Source organism: Amblyomma americanum, chromosome 7 (assembly GCF_052857255.1).
Source record: "Amblyomma americanum isolate KBUSLIRL-KWMA chromosome 7, ASM5285725v1, whole genome shotgun sequence".
Lineage (NCBI taxonomy): Eukaryota > Metazoa > Arthropoda > Arachnida > Ixodida > Ixodidae > Amblyomma > Amblyomma americanum.
Window position 1 is genome coordinate 57,459,312 of NC_135503.1, and position 12,943 is coordinate 57,472,254.

The 12,943-nt window shown below is 48.4% G+C and overlaps 1 non-coding gene across 1 annotated transcript; it reads right to left on the reverse strand.

The window, feature by feature from the left end:
- Window positions 1-6,536: 6,536 nt before the first annotated feature.
- On the reverse strand, window positions 6,537-6,610 carry TRNAT-GGU (transfer RNA threonine (anticodon GGU)). The gene has a single exon. It is a non-coding gene; the product is annotated as a tRNA-Thr (tRNA).
- Window positions 6,611-12,943: the final 6,333 nt, after the last annotated feature.

A 12,943-nucleotide genomic window follows, 5' to 3' on the forward strand; every position in this document is an offset into this window, starting at 1 on the left:
AGGGAGGATTAAAATTCCTATGACTCGAGTAGGAATACTGATGGTCTGAGTCAAACCGGAGGGTAGCATAGTCTATAGCGCAATATTTCATAATGTTAACATGATGGCATACTCAGTGAATCAGTGCTGGAATCTGCTGCCTAATGAAGTGTTTGAGAGCGAGAATTTCCAGGCAGCAATTGACCTTGCAATATTCTGATTATGCTGCTGTCAGTGTTGGTTCTGTGTCTCGGGTGCAATCAGAATGCTTTTATCTTTGGAAGTTTTTATCATTTTTCTGTAACTTTTATTTCTGTTTTGTTCTCTTGTGCTGTATTGAATTTTACTGTTAATGTACTTACCCCCCCCTACAATAATGCCTCTCAAGGCGCTGTAGGTACCTTGAATAAATAAATAAATAAATAAATAAATAAATAAATAAATAAATAAATAAATAAAAAAAGGCTGTTATTATGCAATTCTTGCAGTACTCAACTAGGTGATCCTGCTCTTTTCAAAATAAATCCGTGTTCGAAGAAGGCGAATGGTGCGCTGCAAACAATATAAATACGCTGTATTGACAATTTATCAGAAGGCACTTTCTTTTGTGGTTATCTATTTGTTCTAGTAACGTGACATGCGCGTCGTTTTTAATAATGCCAGTACACCTTCACCAAGGAGTCGGTCTGTCTGTTTCGCCTACGAATTCTCCAAGACCTTAGCACCATGTCTTCGCTAGTTTGTTCGGGGGGCCAGGTTTCTTTCTGCAAATAGTTCCATGTGGGAATCGGGATGCAGCAATATGGCTTCAAGTTTTGTTGTCTTATTTAATATGCTTCCCACATTAATGTTTAAAAAGGGGAATTTTAATGTGGGTGTTGCAAAGCGTTTGTCGCGCGCTGATCGAGGAGCGACGCGTGGCCGAAGTGTTTGCTGTTATGGTATTACCGTCACCTCAAACAAATGTGTCGTCATCAATACACAATTTGTCGTCTGCGATAAAAAAAAAACGGTTTTGCCTGGACTTGTCAGCTTGCGGAATTTCACGCAACACAGTCACCGCCTTCGCAGTGTGCACCGTGAAGAATCGTTCTCGATGAAATTCGGGTACCTTTAAGGTTCTTTGTAATCAAGTATGTGTCGCTTTTCGTTATAATCTTGAAAATACAAAACGACGCGGTTTACATTCTTTCTCCCGAGTCGCTGATTTTTCGCAACAGATATCTCACTATATAACAGGTGCAGAAAGTTAAAAAATACTCATTTAAAAACATAATAGTACGTAAAGCATGTAAGTTTATGGGGTATAACGTTCCAAAGCGACTGGGATAGGAGGGACGCGGTAGGGCTCCAGATAATTTCAACCACCCGGGGTTCTTTAACGTGCACTGACATCAAACACTACACGGGAGGCCACTAGCATTTCGATTCCATCAAAATGCGACCGCCGCGGCCGGGATCGAACCCGCGCCCTTCGAGTACGCAGCCGAGCACCATAACCGCTGAGCCACCACGGCGGTAAAAACAGTCCACAAATAAGTTGCGAGGCAGAGGCAGCTATCGTGTCATGTCTCCGAAACCGTTTTTGATCAGAAAAGCGAAACTTTGCTACGTGCGAGGAACTTTCTGTACGCAGCTCCAGAGGCCTAACCCCTAATAGAATGCGTTAAGCGGCCTGGAACTGGCTTATTTTTTAGTTATAAAAACGTGGAGCGAAACCTTTCTGTTTATCTTTCCTATTGTCTTCGGCCCTTCATGCGCAGTTTATGACACTGCAAAGAATACAGCGATGACATTTATTACGGATGCCAAGAGTGCACGCATTTATTCCAAGGAAGCAATCTAAAGGTGTTCAGCCTTTGTGTGCAACCCACTATTTCATGTGAATTTTTCTAGGCGTCCTCTCTCTTTATGTAACCTTCAATAAGCTGCTTGTAGGAATCACACGCCTGAGTTTCGTTGGGTGCTTAGTGCCGAATGCCGCCGTTGCAATTCGACATCGTCGGTTCCAGTTCGACATCGTTAATCCTTCTCAGGCTTCATACAAACGAACAAGAAATAAAGCAGAACATAGGTGAACGTTTTTGTTTTTTGACCAGTCGGTTGTTAAATAACAATCTGTTTTGTTTTCTGTGGGATTCATAGAGTCCTGGTCGCCCGAAGCGAACATTTTCCCTACAGATATCTTTTCCGTCTGGTCTTGAGTTTTTTAGCTATGCATTGTTGATCTGGTGATAATAATCTTAACTGATTAAAACATTTCTTTTGTGTTACTTTCATTTACGCGCACACTACGGCATCCCTATTCTTTGGCACCTCTAAGGCTGGCCTCACTGTCATCAACAATAGCCTAATTATGCCAGCTGCAGGAAAAAAAAAAAACTCGTCTCAAATTGACCTTCGTTTGAGATTGACCTAGGCGATTGCAAGAAATTGTCCTCACTGACTACTAAGCATGAAAGTCAAATAGCATCGAAGCCACGCTTGTCCGAACACTGTGTGAGCCTTGTTTCAATATGTTCCACAAAAAATGGCTTCTTTTTTATCACTATCCAGGCACGGTCCTTCTAGGCAACTTCGAGGCTGCAAAACGCTCGTGTTGTCGCTGATTTTATGCCAGAATAAGGAAAAACAAATTATGAATTTTGGTAATGAAAATCAGTCTACGTTGTCCTTTGTCCTTAACCAGCCAACTATACCGTTACCAATAGCACGCATGCGTCAGCAACGTAGAGAGCTTCGTTTAAATGCGTTTTTTTTAGTCTTTCCTTTTTTTTAGTTCGAACACACTACAATAAAAGCATAATTTGGGTCCGCTGCATACAAATTAAAGGAAATCACATAAGGTGTTTTCATGCAGGAACCGGAGAAGGATCCTGCTCTCATTGTTGTCTGTAAGCCACTTGTAGAAATCCTCCTCTCTCGTCGCCTTTAGCCCCACTTCCATTAAAATTCGTGTCCTTGAAGTAATTGTCCCTCCACAAGTCCAAAGCAGGTGGACTTGTACAGGGCGAACAGAATGAAATAGCAACCCCTGCTTCCACTCGCCCCAGTGAAAACCACCGCTTGAAAGAAACACAGGGTGTCTATAACCGCGCGAATACGGCACTTCCAAAAGCTGACGTGTCCCCCACCCAGGCAGAGAGGGAGACGAAAAGATGCGCTGGGTCAAGCGGGCATTGTTGTCACAGCAGCGGCGACATCGCCGCTGACGTTCTGCGTGTGCCAGCGATTACTGATGACGACACCCGGGGTCGGACAGCTCGTCATCGCGCAGTGATGAGCAGCGTCTGGTGGACGGTGGAAGGACCGTGGGAAGCAAAAAGAAGAGAACAGGGGGAACCTGCTGCACGCTGCAGTCGTGATGCGCGCGCCTCGAGTGCCTGTCCATCCACTGCGTATGCCGTCTCCATTGTTTTGTCAGGACGCGCCTTAGCCTTGATATTGATGTGCTCCGAGATTTCCACGCGGAAGTCAGATAGCTTCGTGACGAGAGGAGGCATTCGTGTCACTCCTCTTGAGGAGGCATCTGCAGATTCCTCGTGAAAAGACGTTTGCTGTTTGCTTCGAAGTCGGCCGCATGTGTGAAAGGTTAGGCTCGCATTGTATCATACTATCAAGCGGTACTACTCTCATTTGCGCACCTTTGGCGGTTTAGGTCGTTCAAAGCGGGCATATTTCACAGTGCATTTCAGATATTTCGGCTCTCTCGGTTTAGCTGTGCTCCCACAAAAAAGTGTTTTTAGTTATCGACGGTATACCTAAGCGACGCATAATATTGCGTTGTCAACCTTATTTTCCTGTGGGATCCTTGATTGTTCTCATTAAATCTTTCTGAGTTTTTCTTTCTTGCCTGTGCATTGAAAAATGTATTGTTTTGATTGTGACTTAGGTCACCGCGAATTGATCGCAGCCCCGTGCGCTCCCAAAACAGCACACACTGCATAAGCTTGGACATGGCCGAGACATCGGCCCGCACCGCAGCAAGCATCACGCTGGTTCTCCCGCGGTATCAGAGGCACGGGCCTCGCTGGGGCTTAGCAAGTTCCCCTGGCTTCGGTTCGAGGGATCCCCGATTCCCTTTTCTTTTTCTCTCTTCGTCTATTCCTCTCGGCGCACGGCAAAGTGCTGGCTGCCCACAGCGCTGTGCTCCGAAGTGCCCTGCTTCGGGATTGTCAGGCGAATAAGGCGGCTGAGAAAAGCGGCGGGCGAGGGTCAGAAGGAGCGGGCCACGCTACGAGCTGTGGGGGGCGCGTCCTTCTCCTAATCGGCACTTGGTGCCCTCCGGAATAGGGGTCATTAAGCGCCTAGCGTTTCTTGGCGTGCGATTCCGAGGGCCGCGGCGGCGCATTGATTGCAGTGGCCGGCCGGCCGTTGTATATATGGCGGTCCTGCGCTGTCGCGGTGGTCCGGCACCGAAGTCTCGCGGTGACACTTTTGCGGCTGCTTTTTTGTTTGTTTGTTTCTATTTCTGCGACCAGAGTCGTGGCTTCGCGTGGTGCTCGCCCGGGCACCGCGGGTAAGCTCTCCGCGGTTCGCCACCATCAAACCCGATCCTCGAGCGATAGGGAGCCATCGGAGTATTCTTTTTTTTTTTGCTTTGTCGCACCCTTCCGGCCCAGAGTGCAGTGTTTGTCTCGTTAATGTGGCCCCCCTCGTACGGGCCTTTTTTGTGCTGCTTGTTTCGTCACTCAAGATCCTACTGGACTGCAGTCCCGTATAGAAGGAGGTTATATGGCTGTCTCAGGTACTGAGACAACGTTCTGACGCAGGCCCGGAGTGTTTAAATTTCAGGAAGCGTTCGGGTTCCAGCGTACCGCTGTGTTTTCGTCATTGCTGTGACTCTGACAACAGGTTTGAGAGCAAATGAGATAAAGAACATTTTAACAGTGGTATACGGTCATGTTCGACAACCTTTCTCAAAATTGCTCGTTGTAGATTAGACCATCAGCTTCCAAACACAAAATTTAATTTTATTTTCAAAAAATCAAGTTCGTTACTAACGTGGATCATTTAATGTCGTACAGCTGCTTTCTGGAAACATCATTCGCGGTATGAGGCGCACATTCGGCAGGAGTCCGAATATGTTGTCTCCGTAATGAAGTTGAACAAGTGCACAAAATTCACAATCAAATCGAAAATCACACTGAAGCAAATATAGTGCACTTTGTAAATTTGATTTAGTGAAGCTCGCTTTTTGTTATACTGCAACAGAATTACAACAAAAGAACGGAGCACTAAAAGCGTTCAACCCTGAACCCCATTCTGTTGCCAAAACCATAGCACCACGGCCCACCATTCCTCCTCGGCAAAGCCCATGGACTCATTTCGTTTCACGTCTCAAGAACGTTGAGGCTTTGCAATTTAATGCCACTGTTCTTTTCACGCTATGATAGCGCAGCATTTGCGGCCGCTTCGGCATCAACACGGGTCATGCATTGCTTGCTCTTTTTGTCCGCCACCTGCCATCTTTTGTTTTAGACTTGCGTCGTCTTCTTTCTCTCCGCATATATATATATATATATATATATATATATATATATATATATATATATATATATATATATATATATATATATATATATATATATATATTGTGAGGCAGAAGAACGCACCAGCAAATTCACCTTTTTACTTCAGGTAGGCCGAAGCAGCAGCTACCGACTAGTCACAGCTTAGCAACACTTCGTCTTCTTCGCACGACCCGATGACCGATGATGATTACGCTGAGATGAAGATGAAGGTCACTCACAGTGCTTACAATATATATATATATATAGCATCAATCTATTTTTTATAATCGTGTATATATATGTTGGAGAAGCCAACAGCCACAGAAACTTAGTGAGCGGTGTATATAGATACACTGCTCACTGATGCACAGTGAGCATACGTGCAAATAGTATATAGCGTCCAGCAGTATAGCAAAATGAGGTGGACCATCCCGACGTACATATGAAGGCAGCCAACAATCATTGATGACTCCACCGAAATGCGACCGCCACGGCCGGGATCGAACCCGCGTCTTTCGTGTCAGGAGTCAAGAACCACAACCACCGAGCCACCGGTGCGGCTGGCGTGACGGATTTGTTCATTTACAAATACTGCTGCCTCTCTTGTTAGAGACATAGCAAAGGTATAGAACAGAAGATTTCAGCTTTACAGCAATATAAACTACATCGCTGCACCTCTTTTTAAAACCGATTAGTCGGCAGTCAACATGCAGTGCACAACCATTTACCCTAGGTTGTTCCATAGTTGAATAGTATATATGAAAAAAAAGTAAAACAATCTAAGGGTAAAAAGAGAGCAGCCAATTTCAACCGGTCAATCCGTGAGGTAACTCCGTGAACGCAAAGGTCCTTTGCGATGAATGAGATGAATGGTACGTGAGTCTACCAACAAACCCAAAAAGTTAATGCTTTTGTTACTTTCCCCCGTGCTTTCTTTGGATACATACGACAATTGGTAATAAGGCATCCACCCAAGCGCTGCCATGCGGCTACAAAGAAAAGTTATACAGCTTTCTCAGAAACTTCGCAGCTAAAGAAAAATTCGTCCTGGTCCGGGGTTCGAACCCGGGACCACCGCTTCACCGGAGCAGTCGCTCTACCAACTGAGCTAACCGGGACGGCAAGCTTACAGTAGGGCGAGAGCGGATTGATCAATAACTCGAAGTGGGAACAGTTTGGTCAGTGTGGTTATGCATGTGCTAACCAAACCCTCATTTCCCTTCCAAATGTCTGCTGATAGCTCAATGAGGGCCTCGGTTCTGCTAGTATTGATGTCATAAAGGGTAAGATGAGAGGGTACTGGCACAGCTGCTGCCTTCACCGTTTAGTCACATTCTCCGCGGCTACTTCGGTACAACAGTACGTGCCACGTACACCACTATGCTTAGTAGCGGTTCATGCGGGTGCTCAAGGTTACGTCACACGTAACATGCATACACACGAAAGTGGAGCTGGAGGAAGCCACCACCATAGCGCAGTTGCTCGGATGTTACAGGCAGCGCGGTTGTCTCTTCTACTTTCTGTGGAATTATCTTATATAGCTAGATGATCATGCACTCAACTAGCCACTCTAACCGACACCACCGTACATGCTTTCCTTGGTTTCGATGACTGTTGGCTTCATGCACATGCAGTATCTCCGAAAGGGAACGCTATGAGGCAAAAAGTGGGGTCTTGTGATGCTGCCGCGTGGTAGTGCGCGTTACAAGCATTACAAGTTTCGAAGTTTTTTCACAGAACTTCCCGTTTTTAACGGCACCTGACAAATTTCACTCATTTCACGTTACTAAGAAGCCCCATAAGCCCTCATCTGCCGGGATTCGCCTTTCCTTCGAATCTTTAAGGCTGAACAGGCTTAGGAATTTTACTCTAGTCTAGCCGGTTTCTTTTCTAACTTAACGAGGTTTGGCAGTGACGCATAGCCTTCTCCGACCTCTGACAGCCTGACGACATCAGCAGGTATGTATCGATGCGGCCGAGAAAAAAAAAAAAGAGGCCAGGCTTCGCTGGCCAAACCAGCTCGGGCCAATCAGTGGCCCATCAGAGGAACCTGCCGCGGCGTCGCTGCAGCTTGCGACCAACGCACGTGTGTAGGAATCCCGCTGGACCAGCCATATAACACGCCGGGGCTGCAGCGATTCTCGGAATCCCCGGTATGTCGGCCGATGTAAGCCTTGTAGTACAGAGCAGGAGGAAAGGGGGGAGGGGAGGGGTGTTCACGTGTTACATCTCCCTCCCCACCTGCCTTCATACGGCCCGCTGCCGAATGGCGAAAGTTACGCGCACTCGGAAACGACACTTTGATCGCCTTTCATTTCGCTAACGACACTTTCATCTCTCGTTGTCTGCAGTCTCAAAGTCCTGCTCTCCAGTCCGGCGCCCGTCATATCACCCCCCTCCCTACCTCCCTGTCCTCCCTATTCCCATCTCTCCATTACCGGTCCTCCCTAACCCGAACATGCTCGCGGCTTCGAGGCTTCGACCCGGGGCTTCGGTGTTTGTGTATGTGATCGTGTGCGTGCGTGAGGTGTTTCGGCGTGGAACGAATCCAATCAAATCAACGTGTAGCCTGTGAGGGACACACCACGCCGATACGAGGGATCCGACCGGACACACGGGCTGTAGAAGATTGGAAAAGTTTTGGCGGAACAATCCACCACGACCTGATATCATGTACAAAAAGTCACTTGGCTTGCCCTCTTTTTTTGTTTGTTTGATATCTCTTTCATATTGTTGGTTTCGATTGTTCTTTCATGTTTAGGACGTAATTTACAGCAGCGAGTGTTCGCCTCTCGTTAGGCGTATTGAGCTCAAAAAATGTGCGAACTAGCTAAGCCTATATGTGTTCTACGAAAGAATGCAGAAGTCGGCAGGTAATTTTAGACTCGCACTTTCAGCAGGCTAAGCTAATGAGCACCCCTGTTCTGAGACTCCTACCTTTCAAAGTAAAGACGGTTTTTCTTAGCTCTACACGTGAGGCGCACTTGTCACTATCTCGGGTGCTATGGCTATAACGTCACGTGGGCGCTATGTCACTGCTACCGCGGTAACAGTTCTTAAAAATTAAAATAACCATGAAAACCTCGCCAATTTACCCACAACAGAAGCTTTAGCCGTTGCTACCCTTCTTGTAGAAAGGGAAAATGATTTTATGTTCAAGATTTTTTTTCCTCGAGTAGACACAAGCTTTCCTTTCAACTACTAGAATGACCAAACTTATTACTCATCCAGTACAACAGCAAAGAACCAAAAGTGGTATTTGAAAGTTAAGGCCAAGTCATGTGCATTGCTATACCTTAAGACCCAGCATGCCAAACGGGATCTCGTTCTTCGGTAAAATCTAATTTGATAAAAGTCCGTCTTCGCTCTAAGCTCGTTGTTACGCCCGGATTTTTTTTTTTTTCTGTGAGCGAATCACAACAAGCGACTGGTACGTGCTCGGCGACTACTCTAACTTTTAAAACACTAAGCGGTCTATTACTCTTCATCACCCTTAATAGTTTGCAGGAGTACAACTGCGTGCTTTAAACGAGTTACAAGTGCGTTTTCTTCTGTCATCGTTTTCCGTAATTAGGAGAACCGTTTTGAAGCCACGCTGAAGTAATACGGGGACGAGCATTGCGAGCAGCCGACTCCGAAAAAAAGGAAAAAAAAGGATAATAAAGGATTGAGTGGAGACATAAAAAAAGAAAGGGTGCCAAAGTAAGGAAGGAGTCGCTCAGAGTAGCACTGCCCACTAATTACGTTTGTTGGGTGCTAGAGCGCACGGGAGTACTCAACTATTGACGCCTAATCGAATAGGGCAACGTCGCCCCACGCCAGCATTATTTTACTCGGCTTGGCGAAACGGGCTAAGTCAGGCGTACTGAGGCTTAAAATCGTTCATTTTCGAAGAGCCTTCCTCTCTCTTTCTTCGCTTCGCGCGAAGAAAAAAAAAGGAGGGGGGGGGGGGGCAGGGAAGAAACGGAAATTGCGGCCAACCCTTTCGCTGGCACGCACACGAGGAGGACCTCGCGTTTTTCCTCGCAAGCGACGCCATCAATTTCCGGGGAAACGGCGTCGTCGTACACCACGTCACAAACGCCTCGTTTCCTCCGAGGAGGGCTCTCTCTCGGCACGCGCAAATAACGGAGACAAATGCGGCAAAATCAATTCTGAAACGTTATTCCCGAGGAAGACTGAGAGGGACACTGGAGAGGCGGAGAATACGAGGGAGAGAGTGCACAGGCACACGCCGCCAGGTTTCTATGAGGACCTGCGGCATAAACTAAGAAAGCGGATCTCCTTCGAGAACAGGAAGGCGAGCAGAAGGGGGGGTGGGGGGGGGGGAGACAGAGACAGTGAAGAGGTAAAGGACAAACGGCGCGTGCCGGCGATATTACGTGAATGATATAAAAAGAGATGGCTGGAGGAGTGGGGCGACTGTGGGAGGGGGTGGCAGGGGAGGAGGGGCTGTGAACGCTGTCGTTTTCAACGAAGGGCTCGCTTACCGCGGCGGCAGGAACCAAGTGCTCGGCAATTCGTCGACAACCCCAGTACACCCGCGTTCGGTGGACGCCTGTGCGCCAATTTATGAAAAACGCTTCCGTTTGTTGGGGAAATGGAAATACCCGAAACCTTTCCTTCCTCTCCATTCCTAGCACTTTCTCTCCTCCCCTCTTTCATCGTGCCCGCGTACACCATGAGCGCATTAAGTTTTCTTCTTTTTTTTTTGTCGAACTTACTAGCTTATTTCATCTCCGGCTCTACACACCCTTTCGTTCAAACTCATCTACCCATACTTCACTTGGTCGTCGTCCCCTTGAGCGGTCGAGCGACAGGCGCGGCGCATCTTGAGCGCTCAGACCTAAGAACAAAAAAAAAAGGGGAAAGGAATACTGCGCACTTGGAGACACGGCGCGTTCGGCGTGCGCACGCGTGAAGCGCACGAGGCACGCCTCCATTCGCGTGCGCGCATGATTCGATGGTGCGCAATGAAACGCGAATTTCGGCGCCGAAAAACAACGCTCCCTCCTATTTTCAACCCTTTTCGCCCCAGCTTCCTGCGGTGAGGGAACAGGAGACGACGGAAACTGCCGGAGCAAAAAAAGAAATGGATGAAAAGGATGAGGTGGAGGAGGAGGATGAGGAAAGAAAGAGAAAGTAGGCAAGCAGTGAAATGAGTAGATAGAGATGACAAGAGGGTAGAGGAAGGGGGAAAGATGTAACGGGAAAAAGCAACAGCATCAAATAAAGCAACCTTGGCAGTTTTAGGGAAGCGCTTTAGGGAAAGAGGTTTGGGGAAAAGCCCGTATCAAGTAAGCCTCTCTCTTTCTATCTCGCCTCGGGCCGACCTCCTCACCGGCCTTACTTTTCTTACTTTAACAGAGGCGGGAGGCGTCTAGAGCCATGTGGCTCTTCACACGTTGCCCTTTCCCTTCCCGAAGCCAATCGGCTCAAAGCGAGTGACGCGCCCCTCGAGTTTTCATTTTTCTCGTCCCGCAGCTCGACGCCGAAGGCGCCCGCCGCTCGAGCCTTGAATCTGTCATCCCGATGAGCGATAGCCCCCGCCGCGTCGCATCCGCCGCTGCAAAATTTCGGCGTCTTCTCTCTTCACTGCGCCGAGGCCCTGTGCCACGCAGGTCGCTCCCGCGTACCGTACACGGGCTTTCTACTGCGACGCGTCCGGGCAAGAGTTTCACGTACGCGTGTTTTGTTTAGCATCCCCCCCCCCCAGGCGCGCGATAACACGCGCGAGGCCACATATGCATATGAGAACGCGCACGCACACATGCGCGAACAGGCGCTCGCTCGATCGGGCGTCGCCCGTCCATCATACGATCACTACGGCCTCTTGCGTCGCGACGCACGCAAAGGCGACTCTTCCCCACCGCTTCCCTTATGCGCGGACGTGTCAGGAAAAGCAAAATTTTCCGCTTAAAAGTGTGGCATACTTGAGGGAAAGTAGGCCCTAGATAAACAAAAATAAAAGCTGCGAGCGTTCCAGCTTACTCGGAGCTCTGGCGTCGAGCGCAAAAAGAAGAGACTCGACGCGGACTCCCGAGACGGAAGAAAACTGGAGCTGTCGCCGCCCACTGCTCCTTCCGCTGACTAGACGGAAAAAGAAGAGCCGAAAGCACGCGTTGCCTCGTGCGCCAGCTACTGCAGTCGACGGATGTCTAATCTGCGTGATTACCGAAAATTTGGGAGGCGGAGGCTCGGAACGCGCGGGAGTCAGAGCGAGTCCGACGGCGGAGGAGGACGTTCGTCTTAAAGCAAATAGAGTTATCCTCCCACGCTCTCACTTGCGACGACGGCTTCGTCGGGATGAGTTATGTGGGTCCCTAAAGAGGGATGGCTCCTGGCGCGGCCTGCAGCCTCCACCCGATTCTCGTATTTGTTTTTATTCCTCTTTTTCTCCCCCCTCCCTCTCTCCCAGAACGCTTCCCCCGTCGCCGCAGTCCGCGTCGTCGCGAGGCCAGTTTCTGATTTTTGATCGCGCAAAGACGAACAAAAAGAACTCGGAACAGGGAAAACGGGGAGGATAGGGAAAGGGGAGCGGACGGTTGGGGAAAAGATGGCAAAGCGAAGAGGCAGTCATTTTTCTCGTCGCGAACTCGAGCGGAATTCTTGAAATTGCGATCTTGTCTTCGTGCGTTCCTCACCCCTCTCTCCCCGACTGCCCCACCGCCACCTTTTACTTTTCTCATCGCAGATACCAGCGTTGCTCTTTTCTGTTTGAGCGCTGTCCTACAGCATTGTCTTTCGCGTTTGGCTCGATCACTTGTGCCCTCCTTCGTCGTCCCAGCCCTGCTCCCTCGCCCAATCGTCGTCGACGCTCTGAGGGCAGCGGTGATCGTTGTGTCCTCAAAGCTCTAGAAGCGAAAACCCTCGCGGACCAAAACATAGAAAATAAAACAGCCAAGAACACAAAGAACTTAAACGCCGCCGTTTAAGACACAGAGGAAAAGGAGACAGGACATCCGCGAAAACGGACGCGATATGACGAATCGGGGAAAAAAAAACAAGAAAAATATGACACACAGAGTAGTAGGGTAGTTGCTGGTGCTTTCGGAAGAGAGTATAGGAAATAAGAAAAAAAAAAAAACTTAATCCCACCTCCTGGCACACATTCGCAGTGGCGACCAATCCCGACAGAACACAGCAGCCACGTGACTAACGGCGCTGCCTACCACGCTAAAAAAGAGCCGAGCGAGGCGACGAATAGCCAAGCTTGGTGTCTTAGTGAGAGGTTTGGACGGCGGACCAATGTGACGAGATCGCTGTATAGGCAAAGCACACAGAGATTGTCCCTTCTTAAAGCGTCATTGACATTATGTACCGGAGCTGTTTAAGGAGACTGCTGAGAGAGGGATTAATGAGCCAACACATGTACGGCGATTGCAGACTTTGTCATCAGCTATAGAGTTGATTCCTGACTGGGCCATTCCAATTTTCTCTATATTTCTTGC